Here is a 9,533-nt window from a genome sequence, read left to right on the forward strand (position 1 = left end):
ATCCCAGTTTCTTGCAGTGTCTTTTTAAAGTCCGGATGCTGAGGATGACATGATGAATCTGGGCTAAGCTTATAAGTATCTCCTCATTGCTGAACCCAGCTTTAAAATAAAACTTGATGAGGTTTTCCACATCGACCATGACTGCAATAACGTCTAGCCTATATGAGGATTTCTCGTACATTCCTAAATTGTTTTCTAGCAAATCTGTGACTTTTTTTCTCGTAAATTTACGACTTTGTTTCTCGTAAATCTACGACTTTAAATCTCGTAAATTTACGACTTTTTTTCTCGTAAATCTACGACTTTAAATCTCGTAAATTTACGACTTTGTTTCTCGTAAATCTACGACTTTAAATCTCGTAAATTTACGACTTTAAATCTCAGAATATTGCCCCCCCCTCCTCTTCCGGGTCAGTATTTTTTTTTCTTACATTGGCCCTAATACGCCGTCGTACTACCCCAACATGAACAATGACTGACATTTCTTCTTAAGCTCAAGGTCCATTTATCTTAAGGCATGCACATTGTTTCACATAAAGATAATAAACTTATTGAATAGAAGACAGAAAACTTACCAACAGTAGTTTCAAGCAGAGGCAGATGACGGGTAGGACAGAGGCTGATCTCCTGATCTCCTTATTCAGTAGTGAGTTGACATTCCTAATTATTGCAGAGGGGATCGCTGGCTTAAAATGTCTACGTGCAGCCTCTACTTTCACTCCTGCCTTACAGCCCCTGTACTTCTTCCTCAGCTCTCCCTGGACGTTGTGCTGCATTCTGACTTTAGTCCTCAGTGCAAAGACTTCTTCTCTTGAATAAACAATATCAGTTGTAGATTGCTTCTAGGAGTTTGAGCAGACTGCTGTTTACAGGGTCTAAGTTGGAATATGAACTTGTTTGGGTTAAAGATTATTGCTGTAAGACAGACATTCAATCTACTGAAGTTGAAAGAAGAGGGCTCATCCGGGAATTGAACCCGGGACTGCTCGCACCCGAAGCGAGAATCATACCCCTAGACCAACGAGCCACGTGTGACCTCTTTTTTTTCATGTTTCAGTCAGTGCAAGAACAACACAAAGCACATGTTTTTCTTAGTTTGACATTGGTAAAGATATGTACAAAGATTTCTGGTTAGGAATATATAGTGTTGCTCCTGAACAGGGACTTGAATCCTGGGCCCTCAGATTAAAAGTCTGAGTTCCTGCAAGATCCACCCACAGAGATCCTGAACACATAAAACTCAGATTCCCAACCAGAATAGTAGCAGAACTGAAGACACCACTTGGAGGAGTGTCTTCAAAAACCAATCCTTGAGTCCAATGTACCAACCAGCACACAGTAAGTGAAACAGGCATGTCCACGCTTCAACAATGAAAACACAGATTGGCCGTATGGGGATCGAGCTAATCGGTCGAGCCCTATTGATTAAATGACGTTATGATGTTATTCGGGAATTCTGCCTATCATTCCGGAATACTGATGTCTATACTGGAATGCTACCGCTTATTCTGGACTTCTGCATTTCATTCCAAAATTTTGACTTTCATTATGGACTGCTTTTCATTCTGGGATGGTGTCTTTCATCCTGCAAATCTGCTTTTCATTCTGTTATGCTGTCTTTTGTCCTGGAATGTTGCCTTCCATTTTGGAACACACGCTTCCATGACATCACAGGCCACTGTCAGGTTAGGGGTTTAATCCCAGAATTTTGTCTACCATTCCAGGATCCTGCCTATCATTCTGGAGTGGGTGGATGGATGTCTATTCCAGGATGCTCTCATTCTAGATTTCTGCCTTTCATTTGGGAATGCTTTCTTCCATTCTGGGATGCTTTTCATTCCAGAATGATGTCCTGCTGACTTCTGTTCCACTATACAGAGTGTTATTCGGGAATTCTGCCTATCATTCCGGAATACTGATGTCTATTCTGGAATGCTGCCACTTATTCTGGATTTCTGCCTTTCATTCTGGAATTTTGAATTTCATTCTGAAATGCTTTTCATTCTGCAAGTCTGCTTGCCAGATCATCACAGGTAACTACGGAAACATTTAGTGCTATTGTTTGTGAGTTTTACCCAGACCACCCACTGAGGTCCTCCACCACATATAAACCATGTTTCCCACCAACAGTTAGAACTGATGAAGCTGCTTGGAGGAGCAGAGAAATGTCTTCAAGAAAACTCTACAAGTCCAGACGCCTTGCTTCAGTGGTCTCTATGAATATGACCTGGATGACATGTAAACATACAGTGTGCTCTTTGTAATCTGTATTCTGGCTCTAAAACAAGTGCCCCTTGTGAACTGATATGGGACCAGGTCTGAGAGTGACCAATCTAAAGAAGGATAAGCACCCTCTCCCCGTCCCCCACACCCCTTGGTCCCGCCCCCAAACAGTCAAAAGTGTTTTTCTCTGCGCGAGCATAGCTTCACCTCACGAGCAGAGTGAGAGAGAGCAAGAGCGCAGGTGGAGTCCTGCTCTCTGTTGATCATATTGCGTGCGAAAGAGTGTGATTGCACACGCGAAGTTAATATCTACGCTTGCGAGTGTGCAACAGCGCCCCCTGGAGTTATGACTTAAATGTAATGCCATACTGACTCGCCTTTTGTCATCGGCCATGACCGGTAAGGCAAACTTTCCATGAATGTATTTATAGCCTTTGCTCTGTTGTAAACACTGTAAAAGGTTTATGTGTACAGAGCAGAGGTGAAATAATAAATAGGCCTACACAGATAAATTGGTAAGTGTTTAGCTGTTTGTTACCTTTTTATCTGAATTTAGATGAGTATAATAATATCATGCTCATTTGGGCTGCTTTTATACACATCACTGGTGTCACTGCCAAATATCCAAGATTACTGGAGGGAGAATACAGTCACGTCAGTGCCGATACCAGCTACTGTGATGCCTAGGGACAGATTCAGGGCTCTGGTTTTAATTAAAAAATGAATTAAGAAACCTTACTAGTCCCACAATGGGGAAATTGCTCAAGGTAGCCTGGCAAAGAGTGCCATACGCCAGTGAGTACACTGGAGGCTATGCAGGTAAAGTGTCTTGCCCAAGGACACACAACAGTGACCAGGGAGGAGTTGGGATCAAACCACCAACCTTACGGTTATTGGACAACCCTGCTATACCACTGAGCCACTGCTGCCCACGTTTGGAACATCCACCCCAGTGAACCCAGAGGAGGACCAAAAAAAAATGACAAGAAGAAGGAAACACCAGCATATGACAAGTTGCTCAGAATCAAGCCTCTCATGGATCATTATCACCCAAGGAAAGAACTGGCTGTTGATGAGAGAATGGTGGCCACCAAGGCAAAAACTGGCATGACCCAGTATATGATGTTTCTTCCAGAGGTACAAGTTTTAATCACGGTGTTCCACAGGGTTCTGTGCTCGGACCGCTCTTGTTCACCCTCTACATGCTCCCTCTAGGAAACATAGTCCAGAAGCACGGCATAAACTTTTATTGTTATGCTGATGATACCCAGCTGTATTTATCCATGAAGCCTGAAGAAACGGAGCCGCTTGTCAGACTACAGGTGTGTCTAAAGGACATAAAGGACCGGATGTTAGTCAATTCGTAGTAGCACTCGGCCTCGTGATTGGCTGTAGGAGGAGGTGGCTTGCTCGACACACGGGCGCCAACCGGACTTAAAAAACTGGGAAATATGGTCTTCTTTTTTTTTTTTTTTAAACAAAGATCTACAGCTGGGGTCTCAAACTCAACTTACCCGGGGGGGTCGAGGCTGGGTGAGGCTCAAACAGGCTGGTTTGTTTGTATGTGATTTTGTGTTTAAAGACGCAGAGCTAGCTAATTTTAAAAATCTACTTGCTAAATGTAAGATTTGACCAGTCAAGGATTCTAATGACTACATAACACATCCTTTATTACATAAACGTGTTGTAAACACATGTATTGAACAAATGCACTTCAGATAAAAAATCAAATCAGATAAAAATCATTGTGACATATATGTCACATCGGCCCTTTAGCCAAAAAAATCGGTGAAAAAATGATGTGACATTATGATGAAACTCTCGAGGGTTAAAAGTCACTCCTTCTACTTCTCTACGTAAGATTAAAAGCTAAACATTGTTACTAAATAAAAACTGCATGTCATATTCCTTAATGAGTGATTTGCTGTACCATTGGGGATACAGTACAGACAATGACATTTATGTATGCTAGATAAGTATGCTTTTGTTTTCCGATGAAATGACAGGTGTGTTAAACTTTGCCAGGGCTGGTTAGCTCAGTTAGTTAGAATGTGGTGCTAATAACACCAAGGTTCAATCCCTGTACGGGCCATACAGAGAGTTATGCTGAGAAACAGTGTGACTTTAGTACAAACACACCCTACTCACACTGGAAGGGTGTGGCAGAGACAGTGCAGGACAGTGAGAAGCATTCCATTACCATTAGCTTTTGGAAGAGACCAAAGGGAAAGGGGATCATCAGCAACATGTTGAATTTGTGGATCGGCGTTCTCAACAATGAACAATGACAGCACACAGCACAGGGCAGATCCAGCTTTGTGTTGTGTATCCTCCTCCTCACCATGTCATTTGAAAAAGGTACAACTTTCAGTTTATTAGCTGCCTCTGTGCCAAGCAAAAGCTCACACCAGTCACATCTCTGTCCACCTGTACAGTCACAAAACCGGGGGCAGCGACGCTGTTTTCCGAGATGTCTGAGTGCAGTCCTTTTTTCTAGCTCTCAGGACGGGAGCTGCTGCAACAGGTATCCTCCCTGAAGGACGGTGCCACAGGAAGTTAAAAGGCACTTTGACTCTGGTGGGACCCAAACCCACAACCTTTGAATCACTTCTCCTGTGTTTAACTAGAAGTCCAATGCACTATCCATTGTGCCACAGAGCCACAAAGCTGTGAATTTTTTGTCCTACAGTGGAGATGAAACAAAACTACAGGAATGAGGTGCACCTTCTGGCCGAGTGGTGCAGAGACCACAACCTCTCCCTGAATGTGGAGAAGACAAAGGAGATGGTTGTGGACTACAGGAGAGCACACAGTCGGCACACCCCTCTGACCATCGACGGTGCTGCTGTGGAGCAGGTGAGCAGCACCAAGTTCCTGGGTGTGCACATCACTGAGGACCTCTCCTGGACTAACAACACTGCATCACTGACCAAGAAGGCACAGCAGCGCCTCTACTTCCTCCGCAAGCTCAAAAGAGCCAGAGCCCCTCCCTCCATCCTGTGCACCTTCTACAGAGGGGCTGTTGAGAGCATCCTGTCCAGCTGCATCACTGTGGTACGGAGCCTGCACCGCCACCTGCAGGAAGACGCTTCATCGCATAGTGAGAGCAGCTGAGAGGATCATCGGCGTCCCTCTCCCCTCCCTCCAAGACCTCTACGACAGCTGTCTCACCCGAAAGGCCCTCCGCATCACAGGAGACCCCACCCACCCTTTACACCGCTTCTTTAGTCTGCTGCCATCAGGAAAGAGACTGCGCAGCCTCCGGGCCAGGACCAGCAGACTGAGGGACAGCTTCATCCACCAGGCTGTCAGGAAGCTGAACTCTCTCCCTGCTGTGCCCCACTTTCTCCCCCTTTCCTCTACAAAAAAACCCTGACCCTGACACCCAAGCCCTCCCCAAGATAGGAACTCTTTGTACCGGCCACTTTACCAAAAAGGAACTCTGTGCACCAGCCACTTTACCCTGTGCATTCTCTTGCACCCTAGTCATATCATACCAGTCTCATATAAGCTGCTATAACTTAAACCATTCCTGGACTGTTTACATTCTGCCAACTGCACTGTCTTGCACTATACATCTTTGGCACACTCACTGCATTGTGCCTTCATTTTGTGCCTTGTATTTTGTGTGTGCCTTTTTACACTTTATATTTATCTTGAGTTTTTAGTTATATGTTATATGTTGCGGAGTGAAGAGTAACGCAATTTTCGATTCTCTGTATGTCCAGCACATATAGAAATTTGACAATAAAGCTGACTTTGACTTTTGACTTTGATTGCGTGGAATGATCAAAGGCAGAGTGGGTGATGTCATCACTCAGAGTGGAGGGAGGCTAAGAAGATGCCTAAAAAATCTCTCTAACCTGTACTCAGGCCTACACCGTCCATCTAACTGGGATAATTTGTATATCGGCTCGAAGGAACACTCGTTAGCTTTCTGATGGTGTCACTCTTAAAACTGAACACCAAACCGTTTTGCCTGTAGATCCAGTTATTTGGGAAGAGTGCCGGTCATTCTTCCATTAAGACATCATGTAAAACCAAAAACAGAGAAGCAGAGCAGCCATATTGTGTAACTCGCCACCATCTCCACATCTTTGACATCATACACATAAACATTATACTGTGTGTAGAGCAACTTCTTGTGATTCTGACGGTGTTCTTATTTTTGGTATGAAGGCTTCGGTTTGGACAAAAAGAGAAGTTGTTCGGAGGGTGCAACCCCCATTAAAATACATGGGATCTGCCCTGACAGGAGTGAAAGGAGAATCACACAGGTGTCTTAATTAGGGTACTCATTACTCATACTCATAAAATAGCTTTGTTTCTATGGTGACCCCACAGGCTGCAACAAAACACCACTACAGGTGCTGGTCATATAATTAGAATATCATTAGAAGGTTGATTTATTTCAGTAATTCCATTCAAAAGGTGAAAGCTGTATAATGCAAACATTCATTCCACACAGACTGAAATATTTCAAGTGTTTATTTCTTTTAATTTTGATGGTTATAACGGACAACCAATGAAAACCCACATTCAGTATGTCAGGAAATGAGAATATGTGAAAAGGTTCAACATTGAAGACACCTGGAGCCACTCTAACCAGATAATGAACTCAAAACACCTGCTAAGGCCTTTAAATGGTCTCAGTCTAGTTCTGTAGGCTGCACAACCACAGGAAGACTGCTGACTTGACAGTTGCCAAAAGGACGACCATTGACACCTTGCACAAGGAGGGCAAGACACAAAGAGGCTGGCTGTTCACAGAGCTCTTTCCAAGCACATTAACAGAGAGGGAAGGGGAGTACAAGCAAGAGGGAGTACAAAGTGTTCTGCCCAAACAGGGACTTGAACCCTGGACCCTCAGATTAAAAGTCTGATGCTTCCAATACTTCACTAGTACACTTCATGTAGTGCAGTGAGTCCTGATTGACTTGCAATTGACCCTTTGTACAAGGGGGATTAGCTCAAATGGTAGAGCGCTCGCTTAGCATGCGAGAGGTAGCGGGATCGATGCCCGCATCCTCCAGCCTGCATTTTAAGAGGGATGGTGTAGCTGGATGGATGAGGATGGATGGATAATGTAGTGGACTCCCACCCAGCAGATCAAGTCCCAGAGGTTACAGCATCATTTATTAGCTGAGTTCCCCCTCAGGGAAGCTGCTGTTTACAAGCCGTTTACAGAGAGAAGCAAGAAAACAACAGTCAGCATCATCTTCCATAAAAACACATGACAATAACATGTGAGACAGAGAGTTTATGATCAGTGCTCCCTCTGCTGGTTAGGACATATGATGACATTTTTAAATGGACATTCTTCCAAGCAGCCAGCTTTTGCTTTGATGACAGCTTTGCACACTCTTTGCATTCTCTCAATCTGAACTGAGCCACCAATGCTGTGCAATGCTGACATCTAGTGGTGGAATCCCAGGCTGCAGCTTCCTCATTCCAAAATCAATCCCTCCTCCACATAAAGTCAGAAGTTCTAAATGTGAGTCATTAAATGAGAGGTTCCAGCAGAAACGTCCAAACATCTGAAGAGAAGCTGAGAAGCCTGAGATACAGGGGCTGCAAGCTGAGCTTCAACTGTTCCTGTTTAGACAATAAGAACAGATCATCACTGTCTTTTAAAATGTTCTGATCAAATCACATTAGTTTGTATATTTATATTACACACAGAGCTGTTGTTTCAGTCACATTCATTTGTTATGTGTACAGTGGGTGCAGAAAGTATTCAGACCCCCTTAAATGTTTCACTTTGTTATATTGCAGCCATTTGCTAAAATCATTGAAGTTCATTTTTCCTCATTAATGTCCACACAGCTCCCCATACTGACAGAAACACACAGAGCTGTTGACATGTTTGCAGATGTATTAAAAAGACAAAGTGAAATATGACATGGTCCTAAGTATCAGAGCCTTTGCTGTGACTCATATATTGAACTCAGGTGCGTCCATTTCTTCTGATCGTCCTTCAGATGGTTCTACACCTTCATCTGAGTCCAGCTGTCTTTGATGATACTGATTGGACTTGATGAGGACAGACACACACCTGTCTGTATAAGACCTTACAGCTCACAGTGCAGGTCACATACTGGGTGATGACATCCTCCTGCAGGTGTTACTGTGGAACAACTGCTCTGGATTGGGATGAGTCTGAATAGAACTTTGTTAGCTTTGTAAAGCTGTGTGGTAGTTAGAGAGGAACTGAAAAGTGTCAACAACAAGGAATACAGTTAAACATCAGGGCTCGTCCGGGATTTGAACCCGGGACCTCTCGCACCCTAAGCGAGAATCATACCCCTAGACCAACGAGCCATGTGTGCCTGCTTATTTTTCATGTGTCAGTCGGTGGAAGAACAACACAAAGCACATGTTGTTCTTAGTTTGACATTGGTAAAGATATGAACAAAGATTTCTTCTAATTGTGTCAACAAAGACTGGACACTTTGCATATCACTGTCCTCCATGAGGAGACTGTCCTCCATGAGGAGACTGTCCTCCATGTCTAGGTAAGGCTTGCTGTCTAGCAGCTGGAGAAATGTCTTTTTGTGGCTGTGGCATTAGCTCAACATTGAATCATAAAGTTTATTTGTTGCATAACAGGAAGTGGTCTTGTATTAGGGTGTGACCCTCCTGAGAAGCAGAAACTCTCCTTTATAGGGGCTGTCTTGATAACACCTGAATGCTGCAGAGCATCTTCTTCTTTCCTGCTAAATAAATAATGGCCCTGTGGTCTGGTGGTGTCGGTTCACCTTGGACAGCGATGGACAGGAGGACAGGAAGGTCCGGCTGCTCTCAGCTGGGACCTGTGTGTGTCTGGGTGCACACACACCTGCAGTCTGCCCACAGTTACTGACGTAGCCACTCCGTCACACCCCAGCTGACACATGACCGCACCAGGTGGCTGCTGCTATGACAGATGGTGGTTGTCAGCATTCCTCGTTAGTATAGTGGATAGTATCTCCGCCTGTCACGCGGAAGACCGGGGTTCGATTCCCCGACGGGGAGAAAGACTTTTACCACAGATAGGATGATACTGACCCTGTACATTGCTGCTGCAATAGAAAACATTTCCCAGTTTGGGATAAATAAAGTATTTGTTCTGTTCTGTTCTGTTCGTCTTGTGTCTTGTGAGCTTTAGATTATATTATTTCTTGGGCTCTGTGCTCTAAGTGTCTTAAAAATATGTGGTTTCCTTTATTTACAGTGTGCATGTCATGTGACTTTACTTATGCAACATGTATGATAATGTTCTGTCTCCTCTCATTTCCAGACGTGCAGCCAAAAACATGTGCAGTGATGAT

The 9,533-nt window shown here is 44.0% G+C and overlaps 4 non-coding genes across 4 annotated transcripts; 2 read left to right on the forward strand and 2 right to left on the reverse strand.

Moving 5' to 3' along the window:
* Nucleotides 1-955: 955 nt before the first annotated feature.
* trnap-cgg (transfer RNA proline (anticodon CGG)) lies at nucleotides 956-1,027 on the reverse strand. The gene has a single exon. It is a non-coding gene; the product is annotated as a tRNA-Pro (tRNA).
* A 6,155-nt stretch (nucleotides 1,028-7,182) lies between these two features.
* On the forward strand, nucleotides 7,183-7,255 carry trnaa-agc (transfer RNA alanine (anticodon AGC)). Its single transcript has one exon. It is a non-coding gene; the product is annotated as a tRNA-Ala (tRNA).
* A 1,217-nt stretch (nucleotides 7,256-8,472) lies between these two features.
* trnap-agg (transfer RNA proline (anticodon AGG)) lies at nucleotides 8,473-8,544 on the reverse strand. The gene has a single exon. It is a non-coding gene; the product is annotated as a tRNA-Pro (tRNA).
* Nucleotides 8,545-9,165: 621 nt separating this feature from the next.
* Nucleotides 9,166-9,237, forward strand: trnad-guc (transfer RNA aspartic acid (anticodon GUC)). Its single transcript has one exon. It is a non-coding gene; the product is annotated as a tRNA-Asp (tRNA).
* The last annotated feature ends 296 nt before the right edge of the window (nucleotides 9,238-9,533 follow it).

This window comes from Parambassis ranga, unplaced genomic scaffold (assembly GCF_900634625.1).
Source record: "Parambassis ranga unplaced genomic scaffold, fParRan2.1 scaffold_27_arrow_ctg1, whole genome shotgun sequence".
In the NCBI taxonomy this organism is placed as follows: domain Eukaryota; kingdom Metazoa; phylum Chordata; class Actinopteri; family Ambassidae; genus Parambassis; species Parambassis ranga.